This window comes from Erpetoichthys calabaricus, chromosome 12 (genome assembly GCF_900747795.2).
Source record: "Erpetoichthys calabaricus chromosome 12, fErpCal1.3, whole genome shotgun sequence".
NCBI lineage: Eukaryota > Metazoa > Chordata > Cladistia > Polypteriformes > Polypteridae > Erpetoichthys > Erpetoichthys calabaricus.
In genome coordinates this window covers 31,171,426-31,199,289 of record NC_041405.2, presented here as the reverse complement: position 1 = coordinate 31,199,289, position 27,864 = coordinate 31,171,426, and the positions used below count along the sequence as shown (strand labels likewise).

The 27,864-nt window shown below is 41.5% G+C and overlaps 1 protein-coding gene and 1 long non-coding RNA gene across 5 annotated transcripts in view; one reads left to right on the top strand and one right to left on the bottom strand.

Moving 5' to 3' along the window:
• Positions 1-27,864, top strand: part of LOC114662041 (myoglobin) — a 41,121-nt gene that overhangs the window by 4,171 nt on the left and 9,086 nt on the right. Inside the window, exon 3 of one of the 4 annotated variants that reach the window (XR_007936458.1) lies at positions 1,104-1,485. The exons of 2 other annotated variants lie outside the window; for them this stretch is intronic. The gene's annotated coding sequence lies outside the window, so the exon portion shown is untranslated. The remainder of the gene's footprint in view (positions 1-1,103; positions 1,486-27,864) is intronic. One more of the 4 variants, XR_007936459.1, reaches the window with a different exon arrangement.
• LOC127529847 (uncharacterized) lies at positions 387-27,751 on the bottom strand. Its single transcript, XR_007936463.1, has 4 exons — positions 26,875-27,751; positions 15,315-15,451; positions 14,986-15,079; positions 387-491 (listed from the first exon to the last, which is right to left on the bottom strand). It is a non-coding gene; the product is annotated as an uncharacterized LOC127529847 (long non-coding RNA).

Genomic DNA, 27,864 nt, shown 5'->3' with positions numbered 1-27,864 from the left:
TTCCATCTGTACATTTTCCATAGTTAGTCATTTACATAGCATCCTTCACAAGGGGCTTCAAAACTTCAGATACTGAAAATACAGGGAGAAAGACTAGGCCCAAGTGGCCTTAACTTGCTTGCATTCAAATGACTTCATACTTTTTCTTTCTCATCAAATTATTATTGAATGTAATAAAATTAAAAATTAAAAAACAGATATAAGAGTAAAATAAGATGGAAACCAGAATGTCTATGAGGAAAGACATCAGATGCATCCATCAGACAGGAAAGACAAAGACTGGAGAAGCCTTGTTGTATTAATAAAGGCTCTCCATATCTCTTATCCTTGGGCACCCAGCTCCCACTGAAGAAACTCACCTACTGAGCCTGGAACTGGATGACCCTTCCGGTTGTAAAAACAGGACTTCCAAAGGTTAGAACAGTGCGACTCCGGGGATATCCAATGACAGGTCAGACAGAGCCAATGGTGCCAAGAAAGAAACACCTCTGCTGGGTAGAAATAAGAACAGAGAAGTCCAGAAGAGTTAAGATGGAGAGTGAGAAAGAGCTCAGTATAGAAAGAATGGAGGAAAGAGAGTGAAAGACAAAGGAGAGGTTGGAAGAGAAACACGGGCAGTTCTGAAACATATGGAGAAAAGTCGTTTCAATTCATTTCAGGAGCAGAACTGATAGCAGGTGCCAATGGCTGGAACCACAGCATGGTGCTTTGGGCTGTAAGATACAGGCGGTGTATACACTTAAACTGAATATGTCAGTGATTAGGGATTTTGGAGGAAAAGGAGCTTTTCCATTATTTCTTCTGGGAAGATTCACTGGGGGGCTGGTGCTGTACAAGTCGGTTGTCATCTTGATAACAGGCCATTAAATGCTTCCTGCAGTCTGTCAGTGAGACCCTTGCTAAGCACAGCATTGTTCATTAAATCAAACTCTATACTCACTTTCAGCGTCCTGGTAAACCAACACCCGGTAAGTTCACTACGGCTATGAGACAATGAGACGATTCATGTCTGTGACTTGGTAGGAAACAAACATCAATGGGATTTGTGCTTCCAGCTTTTAACTTTTTCCTCCCTTTTTCCCTTTTTGTTTCTTTTTTTGCAGATGATCTGTGAAGTCATTGTGAAAGTGATGACTGAGAGTTACCCTGACTTTGGGCCAGATGGTCAAGCTGCAACCAGGAAAGCACTGAAGATTGTCTGCAAAGACATAGCCGGCTATTATGAATCATGTGAATCGACCAGATAGACAATCTGTTGTCGGCTTCAAGAGGAGCTTTAGAAAGTGAAGCTACATGGTTTTTCATTGTCACGGTTACTCTATTTTTATGATCGTAAATTCTTCTAGATGCAAAGAAAGATAAGGTGAAATGAAAAGGGGGATAGAACATGTCTTGTTATACATAGGCTGAAACCCGCAGAGTGTCTCCTCGTCTCCATTACTTAGAATTTGAACCTTTGGGTGTATAAATAAAGGGCTCTAATAAGTTCTTCATTTGCTTGCTACAACCTTCTAACCTTTCTTTCCCCTGACAGCATTTAACATGTAGTAACTACTGTATGTTTTGTATTGATTTTCTTTTACTTGGAGTAACCATCTATGAAATCCATTAAATAAAAACTCTTTGTTACCTGGTATGGATCTTTTTTATTTGAATTTTCATTTCTGGATTGCAGTCACACCAACAATGTTTGAAGCACATTGCTTATTTGACACCTCTCTACTGTCCATCTTTGTAGAGGTGATTGTGTTTGCCCTTTTTGGGGCACACTGTATTGTAGACACTTGGGTCAGGCAGGCATCATCCCCCTGGCAGTCATGATTTGTGGGGAAATAAATCAATTAATGAATGCATGAGTATCCACTGCCATACAGACATGTAAGGATGGAAAAGAACTGGACCTAATTTGCTATTAATGGGCGATGGATGATGTGCCAGTCCTGACACTCAAACAAAAGAGTGAAGGGGCAGAAGTAAAGCAGGCAATGGTGAAGGAAAGTCCTTTCAAACTGCAAAATCAGGTGTTTTTATTTCTGCTTTTAGTGTGCATTAATAGTGGTGTCAGACCTTTAAAATGGCTGCTCTATTATGGAAATCTAAATACCTGTATTTTGAGGTTGCTTCCCAAAATGCAGGCAATGATTACTTTACTACAGGGGATGCCCGAATCAATTCTGACAGCACTGGGGACACCCTGGTAAATAGTCACACAGTTACACAATTTAATGTTGGTAATTATTCACACCAGGAAATATTTGGGATATGAAAGGACCATCTGGAGAAAGTCCACAAGAACATGGAGAAGAGAGGAAGTCTTTCATCTGCAATCCCTATGAGCCATTAGTGTTAACCACTGAGCCATCACAACACCTACATTTTCTTCAAGTTGGTGATGATCAGCTCTTTAAATGGATAAATGGAATATTTGGAGAAAACTCAAATAAATTAAAAAAAAACAAATAAAGGGGTCGAGTGGTGGGTGTTCAAGTCATGATGACTCTTGGTCATACAAAGAAATTTGGGTAACACTTCAAAACAGGCTTTCAGGTGTTGGTTTAATTGGCCCATTCAATTATTAATATGTCTTTGTTAAGGTCTTGTAAGGAACAGGAAGCAACTTATATAGTGCCTGTAAAAAATGTCCAAGCACATTTGCAATTTTCACATTTTAGTATCATACAACTATTCATCTGTAGCAATGGAGGCCTGTATATCTGTGAGGGGTTCAAGACATGCAGTGTTCACGCAGGACTGTCAGTCAGAACACTGGAAAAGGATTTATAGTATTCCATACAGCAGATCAGAATGAAATTATGGCTGATCTGTTTGAAGATATATAAAGAAGCATACATGTTTTTGAATAAGTGTGTGTGTGTGATTTCTGGTCATTAAACACCCAGTTTCTTACTGATTCAGGATAATAAGGACTCTTAGTTATTACAAATAACTATTTCTCTATGCGGAAATGACTGGTACACATGGATCCCTTTCTTTAAACAAACATCCCATAATATTATGTGGTCTTGTGCATGCTGGGACACACACCCTAAAATGTGAGATGTGTATCCTGATTGGTTCAGGCTCTCTAACAGATTCACAATGGATTTATTTGGCTTTTTATCTCACTGAGTAACAGAAAAAGAACATTTAATGTCAAAGTGTAAACAGATCTCTGCAAAGTAAACTAAAATACTTATAAATACCAAACACAAAATAACTGATCACCGAAGTACCCGCTTCAAATTGGTAGATACAGCTTTGGTAGACATGATAGCCTTGACTCTGTGTGTACAGGTCTCTATCAGCTTGGCACATCTGGACATTGACATTTTTTGAAAATCTTTTTCACAAAACTTCCGAAGCTCTGCAAGACTGCATGGAGATTGTGAGTGGTCAGTCATTTTCAAGTCCAGCCAGAAATTCTCAGTTGGATGGAGATCTGAACTCTGACTCGGCCACTCCAGGACATTTACATGTTGCTTTTAAGCCATTCCTGTGCAGCTGTAGCTTTTTATTTCTCAAGTTGTCTTGATGGGAAATAAATCTCTCAAGTCGCAGGTTTCTTGCAGACTGCATGAGATTTTCCACCAGGATTTCGATGTATTTTGCTGCATTCGTTTTACCTTCACAAACCTTCCAGCACCTGCTGCAGAGAAGCATCTCCAAAGCATGATGTCTCCACCACCATGCTTTATGGTGGGGATGGTGTGTTTTTAATCAGAGCATAGGTTTGGAAGTGTCTCCCCCTTGAAGGTAGGCGCTCATTACTATTAGTGTTACAAGATACGTAAAAGCAGGGGGGTCCCCTCAGAGAACAGTGCTCGTTCATATTAGTAAATTAAATCAAAGAGTTGCCTTACATGGAAATCAGATCATATTGAAATTCTGGGGACTTCTTTTGAAGTTACACGTGATGCAACACTGATATTCTATTAAGGAAGGAGATGGGGGAGTTGGCATGGGATATGCCTTTGTGCTAACTCCATATCATGGCGCCCCAGGACAGAGCCTACTCGGATTTAGCTTAGAGACAATCTTGCTTTTAATAATGAGGAGTGTACGGTGTTCAGTCTGATGGCCAAAAATATCAGCTTTGGTCACATCACACCATAGACTCATCTTCCAGAGTCACCTAAGTGCATTCTAGGAGCCTCGACTTGACACATGAACTTTTTCAACATTGACTGTCTTTTTACCACTATCCCATAAAGCTGCAACAATTGTTTTTTCTGCACCATCTCTCCAATCTGAGCTGCTGTGACTTGTAACTCCTTCAGAGTTATCTTTGTGGCCTCCCTCACTAGTCTTTTTCTTCTTCTTGAATAATTCCAAGTCCCAGGCACAGGACTTGAACTTAGGATGCTGGATTAGCAGGGAAGTAGTACAACCCTCCCCCCTGATTTACAATTTATTATTCAAATATGACTGCAAAACTCCACTTAATGGTCAACTCTCTTAGTGTATTCCTAATTAATCTTGTTTAAATGCTAATCGGTTATTGGAGAAACTTAGTAATTTTATCAGCTGAAACCTTTTATTCTGTTCAATACAACAAGTAAATTGTCTTATCTTGGGTTGTAAGGTCCTGGTATTCCTAAAGTTCAATTCTTGGTTTATAAATACCAAAACAAAACAATTTTCTCAGGAAACATGTCAGCGTATTGTTGTTTTGTGAAATTAAGGTTTTTTCCATGCAACAAATTGTAAAGAAAACAACATTTCCTGCAAAGGTGTCTATTACTACTTTGAGAGGAGATGGCAAACTAGGATAGAAAAAGCAGTGGAAGACACAAATGTACAGCTGCATAAGAGTGAAAACTTCAACTCCCTGCAGTCCCTCCAGTGGCTCTGATTGGTCGTCTGCTGAGGGTGCAGGGGCTGATGGGAACAAGGAGGCCGGAGTGAGATTTAAAAGGAAGCCACTTATATTGAGGGGAAGAGAAGTCTTTTATTGTTTTGTGTCTTAAATTGCCTGTCTGTTTGCCTTCCTGTTTACTGCATGTGGATTCTTGTTTTGGCCTGGATTATCTCCGGCATATGTTTATGGACTGTCTGGTGTCTAACCTGCTGTGTGAAGACCGATTTGGATTCTACGTCGACCTTCGAAGAAAGGAGTGCTCCTGATCCTATCATTCGTCAAGATTGTCTTTACATTCACATACAGCAGGTTGGTCTCTGCACTATCTATCTCCATCATTTCATGGACTTCATCGTTTGTGGTTTGTTTGTTATTGTTGAATTTATGTTTATTATATATCACTGTAAAGGGGCTGGGATTGTGTAGTTTGTGTAGTTATACTTCGTATATTATTGTTTAATTCATTTAGTGATTTCTGTTTTATTACAGGCTGCTTTTTTGTCTATGTGAGGGAGTGTGTGTGAGTCGGGCCAAGACTGGGTGCATTCCTTGGATCCCCACCGAAAAAATAAATAAATCACCATCAAAGGTGGTGTGAATCTTAGCTGGGTTTTTTAGTCCACTACAGATTTTGGTGAGCCGGGTAAGAGCCAGGTTTCTTACACATACCCCTCTAGTTCTACACATGGGAGGCAGCTAAAGGGCTTGAGTAAAGGCAGTTCTGAGGCATGCCGGGATGTGGCAGAGTGCACTGACTCTTTTTCTCCCTTCCCTGTAGACCATTCACAGGAGATTCCACCTGACTCTCTTGACGTCACTTCCAGGACCGAGCCAATGGAAGGAGACCTTGCCGGCTCCGGCCCCTGTGATGTCACGTCTGGGCTCGAACTAATGGCTGAAGAACATGAGACCGATCCTTATGATCTCACTTCCTGTCTCCCCCTTTAAAAGCCTGCACCTTTTCCCTATTCCCTCAGTCTTGTTTTGGATTCGGTTGTGTGCACATCAGTGCTGTATAATTTAAAAAAGCAAGGAGAACAAGTTATACAGGTGGCTGCCCCAAACCTTTATGTGACTATGTCTCATCTTTGTGACAGCATATATCTCACTTACACAGAAGTCATGTCTGTCGAAGGCGCTGTGCAGTGTGAGGAGCTTGAGCTAAGTGTACCGCTGATTAATATGCATCTAACACCTAGGCCATGCCACGTCATGGTCAGAGCCCTAACTCAAGGAAGTCTCGAGTCTGTTAGATACCTTGTGTGTCTCCAGTCCAGTGCAGCCCGAGACCAGCAAGGAATGGGTTATACAAGACTTGATGTTGTGCCTAGAACAATTGGAGTCACGGGTGGATGACATCGCCCACAGCTTTATCAACAGAGACAAGACTGTCCATGACCTCATCAATGCCACATCCACCTGAGTATCCAGTGAGGTGGCTCTGAGGGTGTAGCGTCTTGAATGGTCCTTCACATGGCGTGTGCAGTGCCTGGAAACGAGTATGAGAGAAGAGATCAGGAGGCAGGTACAAGAGAGCTAGCATGCCGCCTCGCAGCTAATGAGGCAGTTGACTCCTAAAGCACGGGTGGGAAACGACTGGGGACAGTCTTCCTTGTCGGTTGCAGTGCAGTGAATGGAGTTCCCTAAGCTTACCCCTCAGTGTGCACCCATGAGCATCGTTGACTTTGTAGAGGAGGTTGACCTGGTCATAAAGCTGCATCCACTGAGCGGTGTAGAGCTGCAGGGATTTCTGAGCACGGCACTCAGCAATCCCACTCGCGCTTGGTGGTTTGCTAAGCGGCACAAGTGTAACAACTGGGTGGAGTTTCGTGTTGCCTTTCTGAATGCATTCCTCTCGGATGAGTACCAGGTGCTGCTGAAAGAAAGCTCCAGACCTTTGTGCAAAAGCCATCACAGAGTCTCAGGGACGTTGTCTTTTAATTCTGTGCATTGTGCCTTAAGTGGTGTTCTGACATGTGTGAGGAAGACATATGGCGAAGTGTCCTTGATGCATGTGGAAGTCAGTGGATGAGTTGGTAAAGTTGGGGTCCCAAGTGGAAAAGGACTGGGCAGCCATCGGGGTTGGTGGGTTTCGTAAGGGTCCCACACCTCTGGAAGTCCTCTGTCCCAAACCACAAGGGAAAGCCCCAGCAGAACCCCGTGCTGATCTCACCTTGGTGCAAGCCACCTTGCCCCTCTTAGTGGTGCGCATACAAGTGAGAGGGGTCACAGGAGAGGCGGTCATAGATACAGGCAGCACTTATACCCTTATGAAATACAGCATTTGGGAAAAGCTTAAAGTGGCTCATGAGCAGTTAAGTGAAAGTGCGAAAGTAAAATTCTTTCTGCCGGGTGGAAGGGTGCACAAGGCAAAGGGCGCAAGGTTCCTATGAGGCTCTGCCTGCACGAGGCACACAAGGAGACAAAGGTATACGTCCTGAAAAATGACCACCTGTCAATGCCCTTATTACTCAGAATAGACTCACTAATGTCGGTAGGGCTTACCATCCACCTGTCATGGCTGGAGTATGAGTTGCCGGGGGGTGAGGTCCATCGGTTTGGGAGGAAGGCTCAGAGTAATCTGATTTGGCCTAACTTGTATTATTACCTTGCGCAGTTTTTTGATGAGCCCAGCCCAGTAGAGAAGGCAATTCTTGAACAGCTGGAGCTCATTCGGCCACTGCTTAGGAGGAGGCACTCTGTGTGGACAGACAAAGTGGGTCGGACTGAGGTGGTGTGTCACCACATCCACACAGTCGAGCCAGTCCTGGTTCTGCACAGAGCCTACCGAGTGTCACCTCTGAAAAGAAGAATAGTTAAGGAGTAGGTCGAGCGGATGTTGGCAGATGGGGTCATGGAACCTTCCACCTCACCGTGGGCTAGCCCTGCAGTGCTCATTCAAAAGCCTGATGGGACCGACCAATTCTGTGTGGACTATTGAGAGCTGAACAAGAAGATTGTGAATGATGCATAACCCATGCCACTCGTCCACAACATCTTGGAATCTTTGCATGGGGTGGTAGTGTTCAGCTCCCTAGATTTGAAGTCCGGGTATTGGCAGATGAAGATGGTGATGTGTAGCACTGAGAAGACCACCGTCATCACCCCGAAGGGGTATGGAAGAGGTCATCTGGGGGCTCATTGGGAAGACCTGCTTCGTATATATTGATGACATCATTGTGTTCTCCCCATCTGTCCAACAACAGCTGAATGACCTTGACACCAACTTCCAGTGACTACACAAGGTTCATCTTACATTCAACACTAAGAAGTGTAGATTCCTACAAAACCAGCTTACCTTCCTCGGTCATGTGGTGTCAACGGATGGGGTACGGGTGGACCCAAAGAAAGTTAAACCTATCATGGACTAACCGGCACCCCAAGAAGTAAAAAGTCTCTAGTGCTTCCTGGGGATGGCTGGGTGGTTTCACAAGTTTGTGAAAGGGTTCACTGACATTGCAGCTCCGTTGTTTCAACTGCTGAGGAAGGGATCCCCTTGGGAATGGTAGCAGGCATGCTAGGACTGTTTTGAAGCTCTTAAAAAGGCTTTGTTACCTCCACCCATCCTGGCACAGCCAGATCCTACACTAACCTTCCAGATTCACCCTGACATGAGTGACGTCGGACTCAGCGCTCCTCTATCAAATAAATCAGGGGGAGGAAAGAGTTGTGGCTTATGCTTCATGGTCACTGAAGAGTGCCGAGTACAATTATTCCACCACTGAGAAGGAATGCCTCGCTGTCGTGTGGACCATGGAGAAGTGGCGTCATTACTTGGAGGGGACAGTGTTTGAAATCTGCACTGACCATCGGGCACTGACTTGGGCATTCATTTGCCCGAAGATCACATGTAGGTTTAAGCAGGTGGGTATTGCGCCTCCAACAGTTTATGTTCAAGGTGTGCTATTGAAAGAGCTGTGCTTATATTGTTCCTGATTCTCTGTCACGGGTGCAGGAGCCTGCACCTTTGGTATGTGCATTATCGGTCTCTAACCCTTGGCCTGATCTTCCCCTGAACATGCAGGATATTGTTCAATCACATGCTGTTAGTACTGTATGTCAGGGACTGAGAGAGGGCACGGGGGGATGCCTGACTGCATACATTATAGGGAACTTCAAGGGGCACTCTATCGCTGTGTACCAACAAAAGATCAGGGTTACCTTTATCAATTGGTAGTGCCTGAGACATATGTGCCTCAGTTCCTACAATATTACCATGACAGCCCGATCAGTGGACACCTTGGATGCACAAAGACACTGTTCAAAATTCTGGAGGTGGAATGGTGGCCGTCGATACGCAAAAACGTGTGGTTCCATGTTAAGACTTGTACCACCTGTCAGCAATATAAAACCCCACCCGGTCTCCCCTCTAGACAGCTTTAGCCAGTAACCATCTCTATCCCAGGGGAGAGCCTAGGCCTAGTCCTAATGGGACCATTTCCTATAAGTAAGGACCTGAAGACCTACCTGATGGTGGTGCACCCAATGGGGGTGCAACCTGAAGACAACAGCATACCCCCCCCCCCCCCCCCAATCTAATCGCACTTAGTGGGTGAACTGGATCTGAAGACAATGATTGTATCCTTCATTGAAGACCACCATCAGGATTGGACTAAATGGCTGCCTGAATTCTGGTTCACATTGAACACGGTGGTGCATGAGGTTACAAGTGAAACCCCTGCATTGTCAGGTAGACAACTTAATGGTCCTCTGGAAAGGATACTCAATCACAATCCACCCAAACTAGACACATTGATTCACGGTCATCTACAAACATTACAGAAAATTACACAACGGGTGAAGGAGAGGAGGGTGATGCCCCAGTCCAAGCAATCTCAATCATACAAACAGACATATAAGCCTGTACAGTTCTTGGTTAGGGAGAAAGTCTGGATCTGGATTCTTCCATTTTCCAAAGCCTCCGACAAATTCACAGCAAAACTGGCTCCAAAATGGTTCGGCCCGGCTGAGATAATACAAAGTAATGGTCCAATAAACTATTTAGTAAAGTGGGGATTGCTGGGGACCAAAAAGGAAGACACTGTAAACATCTCTGACCTCAAGCCTTGGTACACCACAGCCTCGGAGGTGGGGGTTGTAGCGGTGTTACTGGGGAATGAAAACTTCAACTCCCAATAGGTCCTGCAGTGACTCTGATTGGTCGTCTGCTGAGGATACAGGGGCTGCTAGGGACAAGGAGGCAGGAGTGAGATTTAAAAGAAGGCCAGTTATATAAATGGGAAGAGAAGTCTTTTGTTGTTTTGTGTCTTGAGTTGCCTGTCTGTTTGCCTTCCTGTTTAATGCCTGTGGATTCTTGTTTTGTCCTGGATTATCTCCTGTACGTGTGTATGGACTGTCTGGTGTCTACCTGCTGCATGAGGACTGATTTGGATTCTGTGTCGGCCTTCGAAGAAATGAGCGCTCCTGATCCCATCATTTGTCAACTTCAGAAAATACACGTAAGATTGCTCCTGGGATCCCCAGCAAAAAAATAAATAAATCACCGTCAAAGGCAGTGTAAACCTTAGCTGGGTTTTTTAGTCTGCTACAAGGGGATAAGGACATCAGAGTCTTAGGGTGTACTCACACAGGCAATTCGTTCCATGCACGTTTGTCCACATGTAACCCTGTAAAAACTAGTTTATTTGAGTAGTGTGATCACTCTGTGCCCTGTCCCACTTGGAAAAAGTGGGCCCAAGCACGGTTCAGTAGCATTCGGGAACAGTGTGATCGCTAAACGTACCCGAGCACAGAAGACAGACATGACGTCAATGATGCAGCAAGTCATTTCTGAGTTAAAAACAGGTTTTTATTCTCACCTTACACATGAATGTGAATTGTAGTTAGCAAGAAAAGCTGCAAATTCCTCCCTTACCATCATTTGTCTTTGTAAATGTAATGAATTATTATTATTATTATTATTATTATTATTAAATATCTTCTTGTTCGTGCAGCATGATTACCAGCAAAATACTTTGCTGTACACTCAATAAATCTATAAGAGTGTAGAACATTTTTCTGCCCTACGCAATTCCAAACCAACCACAAAATAAGCAAAATCATTTTGACTTGTATGCTGTCACTCCGTGTTCAGATCTCAAAATGTGACTGGGCCCAGAACATTAAGCACAGTGTGAGTGCAGGCCATCATGGGAGTAGGAAGGAGGGTCAATACGGAACAAATATAGTGTCAGAACATCATTTAAATTCATTTTTTTCCTCATTAAGCAAGCTAATTACAAAGAGAAAACAGGGTTTTTTTTGCACATTTCTAAAAAAATGGAAATGTCACATTAACACAAGTATTTAGACCCTCTACTCAGTACTTAGTTGAAGCTCCTTTGACAGAGATTCCAGTCTGGAGTCTTGCTTGGGTTTAACTCACTCAAGTTTCACACTCATGCATATGGGGATTTTCTGACATTCTTCATTGCAGATCCTCTCAAGCTCTATCAGGCTGAATGGACACTGTCAGTGGATAGTTATTTTTAGGTCACTCCAGAGATGTTTAATTAGGTTTAAGTCCGGGCTCTGGCTGTGTTGTCTTTGCTTTATGATTAGGGTTATTGTCCTGTTGATAGGTGAACCTCTGACCTAGTCTGGGGTCCAGAGAGTTCTAGTAACAGTTTTCACTAAGGACATCTCTGCTCTTTGCTCCATTCAGCTTTCTCTCAACCATGTCTAGTCTACCAGTTCCTGCAGCTGCAAAACAACTACACAGCATGATGCTGGAAACAACATGCTTTCTGTTAGAATAGTACTGTACATAGTGTCATGTTTTCTGCATTGACGTGCATCACGTTTTTGAAGGTGGCACACTTTATCTTCATCACATAGGTGCCTGGTATGGATAAACATGTGTTCTTTGTATCTGTCGCTTTCCAAAGTGCTTCATCTCAAATTGTAATAGTAATAATCATCTTGATAATCAAAACACACATCAACATTTTAGGTATGCCTTAAGTGCAAAACCTTGCCTCAAAAAAGAAAGTAATTTTGTGAAGTAAAATGCAATTTTGTGCAGTTCCCGTGGCTGTTAAAACAAGACTCAACACGATCCTTTAAAGTAATCTACATCAACTAATTCTACCCTGCACCTTTATGTATTTATTTCTTTATTTATTAAACACAGGTTGCTATGTTCAGAACTGATGGCACAAATTCATCAAAGCAAATTCAGTTAAGTCCATAAAGACTAGCTGGGGTCGCACAATGCCTTGAAGTGTCACTTGTTGTGCCATCTCTGACTGGGGGTGTTAAACGAGTTACTAAATCATTGCAACTCATCAGGTGTTATTATTATTTCAGATTTTTTGATTATGATAAGACAAGATTGTGACTGTGTATACGCTCATGATGTATGCCCTGCGGAGGACAGGAATATTGACCAATAGGTGGTTCTTACATTTTTCTCATCAAAACTGAACCCCACTACGGGTACTTTTCATTGGATAGAACAAGCTCAGATCAGGGGTTACTTTTACTACCTTTACAAAAAACAGGTTTGGGAAACAAATGGATATAATGCATCTGTTAATTGTCTGTGCCTGACCAGTGGACTTCTATTATTGTTCACATAAGCACAGCGAGGAGGCATGACATTTGAACCCTGAACATTGGCAGAACCTGTGATCCCAAACTCTTTTTAAGCAATTAAAAGAATATGTCATTTCAGTAATAAAGGTGCCAGAGTGATTCTTCAAGACCATAAGGGAACCATTTTTGTTTCCCAAAATTACCAACCATGTGAAAGTTCCAGAAAGAACCTTTCTTTATTTAGATCCATAATAGTCTCCATATAGTAAATAACCATGAATAAATGGTAACAGATCTGTAAAACAGAAATGGGTTCCAAATTTTACAAGGACTCTTGGTGCATACTTGTAACACGGGTTAAGTTCAGGTTATCTTAACCTGTTAGTGCCCTATTAAGTAGCCTACTATACATTAAATTTTGACATATTAGTTGTTCAAAGCACAAAGAACCAACTTCACATGCAAATCGCTGATCTCAGAATGAAATGGTGCTTTGTCTATCAAAGGTCTCATTCAAACCAGCAAAGAACCATAAAATGGACACAGTTGGCCTAAACAACATGCCAGTCATGGTAACTGTCTTAATTTAGGATGCTGCTGTGTTTCCCGATTCTGTGATAGCCTTCAGGTTACAGGCTGGAACTGCCCAAACCTTTGACTTTCTCCTAATAAAACGGCTCAGAAACAGAGCTTGAAAAAAAAAAAGTGAAAGCAACAAAAGCGACTTTCCACCCTTTTTCGTCTATAATGGTGTGCTCTGATATGGAAAAGATGGAACTGGGGCTTTCTGTATAGAATAAGAGCGTAGTATGCACTGCAAATTTAAAACTGAAAATTTAAATCTGACAGTGTAAAATTTAACACTTAAAAATTGTATATATAGACCTACCAGTAAAGTGTAAATTTAACACTTTATCAAGTGTTGAGTTAAATAATACTATTATGACCCCATTGTCCTTAATTAGTTGTGTTAGTGAATTAAAGGAGAGGATGGATGAGAACTGGTTGTCTTTAAACACCGATAAAACAGAGATGTTAATTATTGGAGGGAATGATGCTGATCAGAGCAATATTTTGTCATCATTCAACTCAGTTGGAATCACCATTAATTTTACTGAATCAGTCCGCAATCTAGGCATTATCTTTGACTCCAAAATGTTATTTAAAGAGCACATTACAAAGTTGTCTAAAACATGTTTCTTCCATCTTAGAAATGTTGGCAAATTAAGGAGCTTTCTAAATAAACAGGATTCTGAGAAATTAATTCATGCATTTATTTCTGGTAGGATTAACTACTGCAATGTGGTGTTCCCTGGATGTTTAAATTGTTCTTTATACAGCCTCCAGTTAATCCAAAATGCTGCTGCAAGAATTGTTACAAGAACAAGAAAACATGAACACATCACTCTAGTTCTTAAATCCTTACACTGGCTCTCAGTTAAGTTTAGGGCAGATTTCAAAATCCTCTTTTTAACATATAAAGCCTTAAATGGCCAAGGTCCAGCTTATTTATCTGAACACGCATTAAGATCACAAGGTGCCGGTCTACTTATGATTCCAAGGATTAATAAAATAACAGTGGGAGGTTGAGCTTTTAGTTACAGGGCCCTTAAACTGTGGAATGGTCTGCCTGCTACTATAAGAGATGCCCCTTCGGTCTCAGCTTTTAAATCCCGGCTGAAGACTCACTACTTCAGTTTAGCACACCCTGACTAGAGCTGCTGATCAACTGTGCAGACTGCATTTCTGTTGTTAGTCATTAGCACTAAAACATAAGTAATATGATAGTTCTAATTTGTTTTCAACCCTCACCTGTTCTGTTTCTCTTCTCAGTACTCAAATGTGGCATTTGGTGTCACTGCCCACCTGCCATGTTGTTTTGCCTGCCTAAGAACAAGTCATCTCTGATGGAGGAAGACTGGAATCATCGGGTAGAAGTTCATTTCATCAGATTGGCTGGCTCAGCACTGACTCAGCAGTGGAATGGCCAGTAGGGGGGAGGCAGCTTGATAGCTGAGGCCTCCAGGACTCTAAACAAATTGGAATCCTATTATATCATATCATCTACTCTTGCATTTCATTCTGTACTTGTAATATTATTATTGTACTAGTGTATTGTATTGAGTATTATTTGTGTTGTGTTCTGTGTATTGTATTTCTTTTGACACCCACTGAACGCCCAACCTACCTGGAAAGGGGTCTCTTTCTGAATTGCCTTTCCCAAGATTTCTTCCATGTTTTTCCCTACAAGGGTTTTTTGGGAGTTTTTACTTGTCATCTTAGAGAGTCAAGGCTGTGGGGCTGTCAAATGTCAGGGTGTGTTAAAGCACATTGTCGCAATCCTTGTGTAATTTTGGGCTATACAAAAATAAATTGTACTGTATTGTATAGTATTGTGTTGACATTTAGCACTTATCTGAGAATTTTTAACACCATATTGGAGTTTTAAGTAGGAAGCAGACAAATACTAACAACTAAAAATAATCTGTGCTTGAAACATATGATTATCTACAAAAGTTCTTACAATCTTTTTCAATGTACTTTATATAAGAAATTAAAACGAATAAAGTATTTGAGAAAAACAATCTTACATATCCTTTTCTGGACAATGGATCTCAGTGGGCTGGAAACAAAGTGATGATACCCAAGGCATACTTTTGTTTTGTTAATCAATGACAGATTCTTCTACAACAAAACAAAAATAAGTAATTAAAGACAAAAACAGAATACCCATACATTTGACTAACAAAAATCATTAAATGAGATGTGCTCAGCAAGGCCAAAGGTAATATACTAAAGCATGCTGATCTGCACTCCCTTAAACACTAATACAAAATGAATGAATCCATTCAAGTTCACTGAAAGAATAATGTACATGTGTTTATTGTTAGACAGGTAGTGCTGCATTAGTAAATCCTACCTCTCAGCAACGGTCATATGGGCTGCAAGGATGTTGACCATTTGTCGCCATTTGCGGTCACAAAGTGTTCCAGTTTCAATATGCTCCTTAAGTACAGTCTTGCCACAGGACCTTTGAAGTAAAATACTCTTTATCAACTAAAGAACACAAAATTAAAGCATGTTTTAAAACTAAGTACAAACTAAGTTCGTCTTTGGCCTCTGAACTATCCAGAACATTATGTGTTGCTCTCTTTTGTGGCAGACTCAAAATATCAGCATCACTGTTGAAACTGGAACATCATCTAGGGAAATTTTTTTTTTCTCAAAATGAAGCTATGTCATCACTTCACTCTGCATAAAAAAAACAGCCAAAGTGTTAAGAAAAACTAAGCAACTTGCTAAATAGTCAGGTAGGAGATCATTTATAATAAAAGAGTGTTTTACCACTCAATATTAGCACAGCATTTAAAGGCAAAAAACCAAAGGTTAACAAGGTCAGCACAGTACTATAGTCTAATATAAAATGAAGTGCTGTATATTAAGATAATAACAGAGAGTAAATATTGAAGAATGTGTAGTTTATTGCTATTGTCAAGTGTCATCTGTTATTAAAAGCATATGTCCTTGGTGTTCAGCAAATCCTCAAAGACATCCTCATCAACCTCTGTGCCTGCCTCATCTGACACTTTAACTGTCTTGTCCAGAGGAATAGTAAACTTTTCTCTTAATGCTGAAAATACATTTAAACAAATAATTTTAAAAAAGTTATAAAAAAGTATTAAAGTCATAAACCTCATTCTTACCCGCAGAGATGAATTCATCAAAAGATGGCTCCCAGATTTTGATGTATTTTTGGTGTGTAAAATGCAGCACTTTCACGATCATCTCTATTACTTTAGAGTTTGTTTTTAAAAAGAGAACAAAATTAAATAAAGAAGTAAACTTTAACATTTTTTTGTTCATCTCATTCCAGGTCTGTAAATGTGGGACTCGGGCAAATGATCTGTCTCACACGCACTAACACCGCAGGCTAAATCTCTTATGCGTGAAAAGCACTCAATTGTACTTCAGTGTCATTGATTTATGTCTGCACCTAATAAAGTTAGCTATGCATGCCAGCTAAAGTGAGTGTAGTCAGTCCAGACTTGAAATAAATTTATTCATTTAAAATCTTCAATCAAGTAAAACTGCAGTAATGTGTAGTTAATTTAAACACTAGGGATGGGCAGATCGTTACCACAGTAATCGATAATTCGATACTCAAACTGTACTCATTGATATCAAGTACTATTAAAAAATATTAATTACTACTTTTTCTGTAAGATACAGAAGGAAGGTTCTTGCAAAGGCATAGATTGTACTAACACATTTTCCACTCGCACACTGGAAACACTTTTCACCAGGAAATTACTGTATTCATGTTTTTACATTGTTTTACTTGTAAATGCTAAGAATTACAGGATTTTTAGTTGCTTCCAATGTTTTTACATTAGTGTTACCAGAAAATGCAATGCATTTCAGGATATGATTTTTAACAGCTATCTCTATATCTGGGTCCACGGTCCTTGAGGCTGATCCTCCAATTAGCTGTGACCCACCCAATCTCACTGAGATTGCACAGGTGGTGAACCAGCTGAGGGGTGGGGGAGAAGGCTGCAGGGATCTGTGGTATCTGGGGTGAACTTCTCCAGGCCTGGCATTGCAAGTAATCTTTGCTTCCATTTGGGAGACTGGCATCATCCCAACTGACTGGAAAACAGGGCTTGTCGTCCCTATCTGGAAAGGGAAGGGTGATTGCCTAGATTGCGGCAACTACAGGGGTATAACACTGCTCTCAGTGCCGGGTACGGTCCTTGCTAGGGTGGTCCTCTGTAGGATCCGTGATCACCTGCTCACCTACCAGCGACTGGAGCAGTCTGGTTTTACACCTAAGAAGTCTACCATCGACCACATCCTGGCACTGAGGGTTCTCATGGAGTGCAAACGCGAATATCGGCAGAGTTTCTTTGCAGCTTATGTCGATTTTTGCAAAACATTTGACTCAGTTGATCGAGCTGCCCTGTGGGACATCCTGAGACTTTGTGGGATTCCCCTCGAGGTTGCTGGATATCATGGCCGGCCTGTACACTGGTACTGTGAGTGCTGTGCAGAGTGGAGGCAGAACCTCTGCATTTTTCCCAGTTGATTCTGGAGTTTGTCAGCGGTGTGTTCTGTTCCTACTCTGTTCAATGCTTGTATGGACTGGGTGTTGGGCAAGGTCGTGGGGTCCAGCATCTGTGGGGCATCTTTTGGTGAAGAAAGATTCACGGATCTTGACTTTGCTGATGATACTGTGATCTTCGCGGAGTCAATGGAGGTTCTGATCAGGGTCCTCGAGAGACTGAGTGAGGAGTCTGAGTGTCTGGGCTTGCGAGTGTCCTGGATAAAAACCAAAGAGCCAGGCCTTTAATGACCTCTTAGGCACAGCCATCATCAGCAGTGTGTCTGTTTGCGGAAAGACTGTCAACCTTGTTGAGAGGTTTATTTACCTTGGCAGTGACATTCATGTCTCTGGTGACTCTTCCAATGAAGTCATTCGATGGATTGGGAGAGAATGGGGGATCATGAGGTCGCTGGAAAGGGGTGTGTGGTGCTCCCAATATCTGTGCAAAAGGACGAAGGTCCAAGTCTTTAGAGTCCTGGTGCTTCCTGTCTTGCTATATGGTTGTAAGACATGGACACTATCCAGTGACCTGAGGCGAAGACTGGACTTCTTTGGTACTGTGTCTCTCCGGAAAATCCTTGGTTACCATTGGTTTGACTTTGTGTCGATTGAGCAGTTGCTCATAAAGTCCTGAATGAGACACATTGCCTGCATTGTGAGGGAGCGTCAGTTACGGCACTACGGTCATGTGGCGCATTTCCTCGAGGGTGATCCATCCTCATTGTTGGGGACCCGAGTGGTTGGATCAGGCCAAGGGGTCGCCCACGTAACACCTTGCTGCGGCAGATAGAGGGTCATTTCCAGAGGGTGGGACTGGACTGCATGTCTGTCTGGGGGGTTGCAAACCGGGATCCCAAGTTGTTTCATTGTGTAGTGGGTGTGGCAACGCATTGTACCAGTGCATGCTCCCCAACTTGACTTGACTTGAGATATTTCCAAAGATCACCCCGTCTCCAAAAGCCAGTGCCAAAGCTGCTGAAATTTTGGAAATAAAATGAAAAGGTAAGTGTTTCTATGTCATTTTTGTTAATCAAGTGTGCTTTTATCAAAGCCCAAATCACTGTCTATACCATATATAAACATATAACAAACTATCTTAACTGTGGGAAACTCAGTGATGGGTATTCTGAATTTAATTTAAGATTTAAATTGTATTTTACAATGCTTTGTTTTCAGTTTGGTGGTGGCTTTGACATATATGACGTTTCATTCATTTCAGAAATGCTGTTTAAACAGCGGGCGGCACGGTGGCGCAGTGGTAGTTAGGAGACCTGGGTTCGCTTCCCGGGTCCTCCCTGCGTGGAGTTTGCATGTTCTCCCCGTGTCTGCATGGGTGCAGGTGCTCCGGTTTCCTCCCACAGTCCAAAGACATGCAGGTTAGGTGGATTGGCGATTCTAAATTGGCCCTAGTGTGTGCTTGGTGTGTGGGTGTGTTTGTGTGTGTCCTGCGGTGGGTTGGCACCCTGCCCGGGATTGGTTCCTGCCTTGTGCCCTGTGTTGGCTGGGATTGGCTCCAGCAGAACTCCATAACCGTGTGTTCGGATTGAAAAATGGATAGATGGATGTTTAAACAGCAGGTTGGCAGTCTGGAACAAATTAATTCAGGAGACTCACCAGTAGAAAGTAGACATAAAACAAACTTTACAACTATTTTTTTTTTGTTTTGTTTATGCAACAAGTGTTATGTTTAATTTGATATTTTGTTGATTATGCAGAATTATTTGTAAGTTGGGGGTGGGATAAATACAGTAGCTAAGAAATGTTACTTCAGGCGGAAATGAAAGAGTCCTCGAGCCAAAACGTTTGTCCCTGGAAAGAAACTCATCAGTGTTTGGAAGGCAATGACAGAAAGACGTTCATTTTTTTACTGCTAAACGTTTGTGTTCTATGTGTAGAAGGGGCACTTGGTAAAACATTTGGCAAGACAGTAGCTGCAACTGCAATTCTGCTCGAGAGTACTGTTCATTATTGTTAATTGTACAGGCAAAAAAATTCAGAGCACACAAAGAGAATCTGCTTCAGCATGTAACTTGCAAGTTTGTAAGTATGAATTTTAATCACATTATTAATTAGTTAGGCATTTACATATTTACACAGAGTTATTTGATACAGTAACTTTACTTGAAGGTGGAAAACGCACGGGTCTGTTTCTCTTTATTACCGCTAGTTCACGTTATTGTTGTTTATGACTAAGTGTTAAATTAGATCTTTTTTAGTGATTAAAGTACTTAAGAATTCTGTGATTTTGCATACGTAGTTTTATGACCAGTATACTGTAATAGTTTGTGTGCTGTGGTGATTGAGAAATGATCATTTATTTAGACTATGCGATGCATCGCTTCCATTTTTGTGATCACATTGCCAACACCTCAAGAGCTTGTATTATTCATGTTCAGAGGCACAGAGATCTTCCCAACTTCCTGTTTAAGCTTGGTTTACCGGAGTGTACTCGCTTATTTATAAAATTCACAGCATTTAAGGAACCCTTGTATATAGACCAAAAAGCAAACAGCCAAGTCAAATAAACACTCCAAAACCTTGAACGATCAAACAAAATTATGCCATGTGGAATACTGCAGTGTCTCAGATGTGAAAGGTGTGTTTGTCCAAAAGTACCGCAGACATTTCTAATTATTGACAGATGTTCTAATTATGTCTAAGCTAAGACAATTGTTGAGTGCTTCAGTGCAAATGCAACAAATGATGTAAAGGTCATCCTCTCCCAAGGTGAAGAAGGTGCATTGGCCCCATATGTCACAATGTTCCTAATGGCATACTTTACAGAGAAGAGTGATGAACTTTTCATCCATGCTGATGTAAGTAAAGGCTATGATACGCATTTCAATGCCAAACAGTACTGTAGGCCTATTTTATTATTTGTCTTAACAATGGATCATAAAGTAGTTCCTGTTTTACAGGTTTTTGCTACTCCTGCTGTCATAGAGAAGACTCTCAACCTGCCAGAAACCCCAAGACTGATTGTTCATGGTATGTATCCTACCAGTCATTGTATAGTACAGTGGACATTTTATAACACAGTCACTTAACCAATGATTAATTCAATGTATTGTTTAAACTAAATCATGCTATCCATACTTTAAATGTGAATAAAACTGTGATAATGATAGTTTATGCTTTTTTCATTTTATGTGTCCTGATTATTAAGCATGATGCAAAATACAAAAATATATGTGTATTATCTGTTTCAGGTAACACACTGATGACTGCACAGAAGTGAAGGGTGAGCCTTGACAGGTAAAAGGTGTGTGAGGGGGGAGGATCATCCACATCCCTTGTTGAGTGGAATTGCAGCGGTCTTTTCATGCTTCTACCATTTTAACTTTGTGTATCAAGAAGAAGCCACATTAACCCTTGAACTTCTACAAAATATAAAGAAAAACAACATTTTCATGTCAATATTTTTATTTTTTTAAGAGGTGTCCAAACTATTCAGTTTTCTTTCTTTTTTGCTTTGTGTTTGGTTCAGCATATTCTGTGTTATGCTATTCTGATAGAACTATTTTTCTTATCAAAAGACTTATTCATAATGGTATAATGACTTACATGAGCAGCACGGTGGCACAGTGGTAGCACTGCTGCCTCACAGTTAGGAGACTCAGGTCCTCCCTGTGTGAAGTTTACATGTTCTCCCCGTGTCTGCATGGGCTTCCTCCGGGTACTCTGGTTTCCTCCCACAGTCCAAAAGTTAGGTGCATTGGCAATCCTAAAGTGTGCGTGTGTGTGCGCGCACCCTGCCATGGGCTGGCGCCCTGCCCGGGGTTTGTTTCCTGCCTTGCGCCCTGTGTTAGCTGGGATTGGCGCCAGCAGACCCCCGTGACCCTGTAGTTGGGATATAATGGATGGATGACTTACATGAAACACAATGTGTTTGGGAAATTATAATGACAACATGTTTAAGAAAAAACATTTTATCTGCAATTTGAAACAACTGTTTTTGTACTTGATTTGATTTCATAGTTGTTTGACTTTTGCATATATAGGAGTCAATCTAGAAAAGGGTTCCAAAACCTACCATGGGAAGGTTGTCAGCAAGTAGTCTGGAAGAGTGGTCCAAAAAGAGTCTGCACCCCTTAATCCGTGTATGGGCTCTCTGCTCAGGAAGCTCACACATTTCGAGCGGAGTGCAGTATAAGAATGGTAAGCATTGTTTCTGTATACCAAGGAAGAGCAAAAAGAAAGACACTCATTGTCAACTGTAAAACTTTTAACAAATTTCATTTACGATAGAGTGAATGAAGGCCATTTTTTGAAGACTGCTGTTGTTCTCCAGGTGGAAAATTTAAGTGTACTAACTTGTCAGTATTTAGTGTATTCTTTTCCCTTCATACTTGTTAACTGATTTTTTTTTAGAGTTCTTACTGTTTTCCAATTCTCCACAAAAGACATTGAAAAAAACAACTTGCTAAGCTTACTTCATTGAAAATAGTGATGTATACACACACACACACACACACACACACACACACACACGCACACACACACACCCACACACACACACAAACACTTTGAAAGCACTTAGTCCTCAGTTTCTCAGTGTCACATTAATATTAGTAATCTCTGGGATCATAGGGTGCTGTGCAGGGGACTTTTTGGAAAAGGTGCCAGCTCATAACGGGACACACACAAACAGACAGACACTCAATTACACACACAGACCATTTAGCATCTACAAGTCACCTAACATGCATGTCTTTGGATTATGGAAGGAAACTCATGCAGACACAATGAGAATGTGGAGATTCAACACAGACTGGACTTTAGCCAAAAACTCTGGCATGGGAAGCGTGAGTGCTACACAATACACTACTGACCGACGGCACTGCTGACCCAACAGGGATTTTCTGAACCAAAAACATTAGCAGTGCTTATCATTCTGCTTCCATTACTTTCAGATATAGAAAGTCCTATCAAAGGTGCTCCCTAAAAATGGAATACATTTAACTAAAATGATTGTTATGAGTCAGATCTTTGTTAAGACATTTAGGTTAGTTGCTAAATCAGCATTATGGAACACTAAATTTACATTTCATAGAATGACTGAAAACAGTAATAACTTGAAAAGGACATTGGGAAAAAGGTGGTACATAAACTGAATAACAGGGGCATAACTGGACCCCAGTGCATGGGAAAGAGGACCAAAGCAACATGAAGATACAAACCAATAGAGTCACAGAGGAGTCAAAAAATGGCATATTTTAAAATATTTCCTTCTGAAGGTAATCAAAACTTTGTAAACCACAGGTCTACTGAATTATGTCTAAAGAAAGAAGATCTTTTCTGCATTCTGCGACACAATATTGATCTTAATGTTGAGGAAAATGTTATGTGTTATTTTTATGCAGACATTTGTTCCTAGTTCCAGCCATGTTCTACTGATTATGAATAAACCATTGGAAAAGAGGTTTTTTTGTACACTTGTCAGCAAATTGTCCAGTCATGTTTTTATTTTCTGAATCATCATTTTCTAGAAACTGTATTCATAAACATACATTAATATCAGACTAGATGGAATTTGGGTTGCTTTATTTTATTGTTGTTTTTTTATTTATTCAATTATTTGATTTTTTTGGCACAAAATAGACTTATCAATACATTGTCCAGTCTTAATGTTTCATTTTATTATCAGGGGTTATTTATTTTTTAAGTTCTATTGTAGAAAATTGATAATAAAGAAAAACAACTGTCACGGATTGTCATGGGGTTTTCATTTCAAATGAAAGCACCCGGGTATAAAATTTTACATATATAAATATTAGTTTTTTATTGCAAATTTAAGAGCAATTTACAGTAAGTTACATGCAGTATACCTGTTTGTTTACAGTAGTGTACTGTATTGTAGATACAGTATAGTTGCAGTATGTTACTGTATTTTCTACTGTAAATTTTACAATATTTTACTGGCAGCTCTGCAGTAATCTAGTGTAATCAAATCTAATTTCCTAATTCATTTCATTCATGTTAAAGCTGTACTGTTCTCCTGTCTCCCCCCACAGTCCAAAGACATGCAGGTTAGTTGAACTGACAATGTTAAATTGGCTCCTGATGATTGTGGATATGTGTGTGTGTGTGCGTGTGTGTGTGCATGCGCGTGTGTTTGTGCGCATGTGTGCGGGTGCGTGTATGTGCATGTGTGTGTGTGCGTGTGTGTGTGTGTGCGCGTGTGGGTGTGCGGCTGTGTGTGTGAGTGTGCACGTGTGTGTGCGTGTGTGTGTGTGTGTGTGTGTGAGAGAGCGTGCGTGCGTGCATGCGTGTGTGTGTGTGTGTGTGCGAGTGTGTGTTTTTAAGTGTGCGTGTGTGGGTGTGCGTGCGTGTGTGTGTGCACGTGTGTGTGGGTGTGTGCGTGTGTGCGCGTGTGGGTGTGCGGGTGTGTGCGTGCGTGTGCACGTGTGTGTGCGTGTGTGTGCGCATGAGTGTGTGCGTGTGAGTGTGTGTGTGCGAGTGTGTGGGTGTTTCCGTATGTGGGTGAGTGTGTGTGTGTGTGTGTGTGCGTTTGTGGGTGTGTGTATGTGAGTGTGTGTGCTTATGAGTGTGTGCGTGAGTGTGTGAGTGTGCGTGCGTGTGTGTGTGCGTTTGTGTGTGTGTGCGTGTGTGTGTGCATGTGCGTGTGTTTGTGCACATGTTTGCGGGTGCGTGTATGTGCATGTGTGTATGTGTGCGTTTGTGTGTGCGTGCGCGTGTGGGTGTGCGGCTGTGTGTGTGAGTGTGCACGTGTGTGTGCGTGTGTGTGTGTGTGTGTGTGAGAGCGTGCGTGCGTGCATGTGTGTGTGTGTGTGTTTTTAAGTGTGCGTGTGTGGGGTGTGCATGCGTGTGTGGGTGTGCATGCGTGTGTGTGTGCACATGTGTGTGGGTGTGTGCGTGTGTGCGCGTGTGGGTGTGCGGGTGTGTGCGTGAGTGTGCACGTGTGTGTGCGTGTGTGTGCGCATGAGTGTGTGCGTGTGAGTGTGTGTGTGGCGAGTGTGTGGGTGTTTCCGTATGTGGGTGAGTGTGTGTGTGTGTGTGTGTGTGTGCGTTTGTGGGTGTGTGTATGTGAGTGTGTGTGCTTATGAGTGTGTGCGTGAGTGCGTGAGTGTGCGTGCGTGTGTGTGCGCGTTTGTGTGTGTGTGTGCATATGTGAGTGTGGGTGTGTCTGTGAGTGTGTGTGTGTGTGTGTGTGTGTGTGTGCGTGTGTGTGTGTGTGTGTGTGTGTGTGTGTGTGTGTGTGTGTTCACCATGTGAATGGCTCTCACCCTGCCCAGGGGGTGTTCTTGCCTTACACCCGCAGAGGCAAAATAGGATTAAGCGTAAAAAGGTCAATGTTGCTTATTTGAAACTTAACTAAATATAAAACTAATATTACAAAATCTTTTTTGATAAAGCAGAGAGGCAGAATATAATAGACAATGCAAATGTGGGAATATTATGTTTTTGGAAATGTTAGTGTTCTACAGCAATCAGTGTAAGTATTTTCATGAAGTGACTACCTGTTTTACATTTATTGAACAAATAACTAAACCTTTTTGAAAATGTAAAAGTTCATACGATCTTTATTCCATTTGTAAAGTATATTCACTCTGGATGGCATGGTGGTGCAGTGTTAATGCAGCTAGGTCTGCCACCCAAATCCTCGCTGCGTGGAGTTTGCATGTTCTCCCTTTGTCTGTACAAGTTTCCTCTCACAGTCCAAAGACATGCATCAGATTAGGTGAACTGGCAAATCCAAATTGGCCACAGCAGGTGTATGGTGTCTGCGGTGGGCTGGTGCCCTGCCCGGGATATGTTCCTGCCTTGTGCCCTGTGCTGGCTGGGATTGGCTCCAGTTGACCCCCATGACCCTGTGTTAGGATATAGCGGGTTGGAGAATGAATGGATGGAGGTGTATGGTGTGTTTGCCCTGCAATGGGGTTTCCTCATGTCTGGTGCCCTATGGCAGCTGGGCACTTCATAACCACCACCTCTCCAAAGCGGTTCTGGTCTGGAGTAAGCGGGTTAGAAAATGACACAACATGTTTATTCTATTAATATATGTTTTGTAATGAATTTGTTATACTGCCTTTGATACCATGTCGTGATATTGGTTAATGTAAGCAATTAATAGTAGCCATTCTAAAACACGGTCATCATTTGAAATTTCTTATGTTGTTTAAAAAATATTCAGTATCGGAAATACTGACACATAAAATACTTGTTTAAGAATCATTTCAAAAATAGCGTTGTCACACATGCCTATAAAAAACGGAATTAGTTAACATAATAAAAACAAAAATTCAATTAGTTGTACCTGACATTCCTCAATCAGAGCGAAGTACGACAGAGAGAGAACAGCATTGTTCAAGAAGTGTCCTAATAACACAAACTGTTTTTAACAGTTGTCAGCCCTTGTCATTACTGAAATATCCATCCATCCATTTTCCAACCTGCTGAATCCGAATACAGGGTCACGGGGGTCTGCTGGAGCCAATCCCAGCCAACACAGGGCACAAGGCAGGAACCAATCCCAGGCAGGGTGCCAACCCACCGCAGGACACACACAAACACACCCACCAAGCACACACTAGGGCCAATTTAGAATCGCCAATCCACCTAACCTGCATGTCTTTGGACTGTGGGAGGAAACCCACGCAGACACGGGGAGAACATGCAAACTCCACGCAGGGAGGACCCGGGAAGCGAACCCAGGTCCCCAGGTCTCCCAACTGCGAGGCAGCAGCGCTACCCACTGCGTCACCGTGCCGCCCTTACTGAAATATGCATTTTAGAAATGCTGCATATATGCAGGTAACTTTAACGTTGGTGATATTTAGCTAAGTCATACTCTTTACCTGGAACTGTAACATGGTTTCTGTACCACCAGTAACTAAAGTTAATAATGCCTGGTGTTCCTAAGAAAACCTCATTTTGAACACAAAAATGCATGTGAACTATGCACGTCATGTTACAAAGTTATTGAATTTAACCTATTTGACCACTCCAGGTTCCAATGTTTAGCTAATTTACGTATTTAATTTGTAGGTAAAGTTCGAAATGCTTACAGTTGTGCGTAGCTAATTTAAAAACAATCTGAGAAGTATTACAGTTATGCATAGTTAACTTAAACACTGACGTGGCTAGCGTAACAATAAAAAACATAAAGTTGGTGTACCTCAGAGTTTCTCAACCTTTAAGTATTTGTGACCCGATTTTTCATAACAGTTTTAATCGCGTCCCCCTAACGTTTCTTTGAAACCCTATTAAAATTTATTCCTATATATTTTGCTGGCGATACACCGCTACAAGTTTAAAATTTCCCTACCAACAGCGAAATTACGCCACATATGGTAACATTCGCGCCCCCCCTTTTTTTTGGGTGCGCCCCACAGTTTGAAAACCGCTGGTGTACCTTCCATTCCTCGGTCGCCAACTGCGAGGGGAAATGGACTTGTTCCAGAAACTTTTAGATTGGCGCGAAAAGATCCCGGATGTAACACAGGGCTAAATATTCAACTCGAAGATCTGCGACTCCACTCACCTAACGTTTCACCCTGACTGATGTTATATATTTGGTTTTTCTGCACTGTAACCTAAACACTCTAACTCTGAAATCGGTAACACCAAAATTTGAACACTGCCAGATTTGCTGTGTCTTTTGATGCATTAACGAACGCACATAATTATGGGTAGTAAAATCTTTATTTTTTTAAATAATTAGGTTAGCAGATCTCACTGGCGCGTCGAGGAGATGTGTCTCTTTTACAGAAAAAGTTCAAGGGCACTAAAAATATTTCAGGGCTAAAGTCATCTTTTTATAACTGACTATAAGAACAAATCCAGTTTATGAAGTATGGCACAATACAATTAAAGAGGTTAACTACGAACACTGAGAGTTAGAAAGGCTTAACCTCCGAGCACCTGTACACTTCGATAAACCGTTAGATTTGGAAACTTTCAGAGGATATAAAATAGAATTATTCCTTCCGAAAAATACAATTGTGTTTCAGCGATGGGGAGTGAAAGATTATAATATTATCAGGGAGCGCTGATTCAACCACTTTGCACAAAATGTGGTATGCATAAGAAAATATGTACGATGGGAATATATTGAGTTTTATTTGTTGGAAGATAAAAATCCAAAACTTTCACCATGCAGAGTAACTAAAATATTCTGCTGAAGCTTCCGGCTGAAGACTGGCGCGAAATGAAAACCTATAGCCAAGTACAGGGTTGTCATTTTTAAAAAGAGCAAATGCCTGCTAAATGAATGATTCTGCACGTACACCCAAAATTCTTAAAAAGGACCTAAACATTTTCATGAAATGTAAGGAACTTGTTCAAACGTGATCATTTTTCCTATTTGGAATAGATGTAATAGGCTACTTACGTGGTAAGGTGG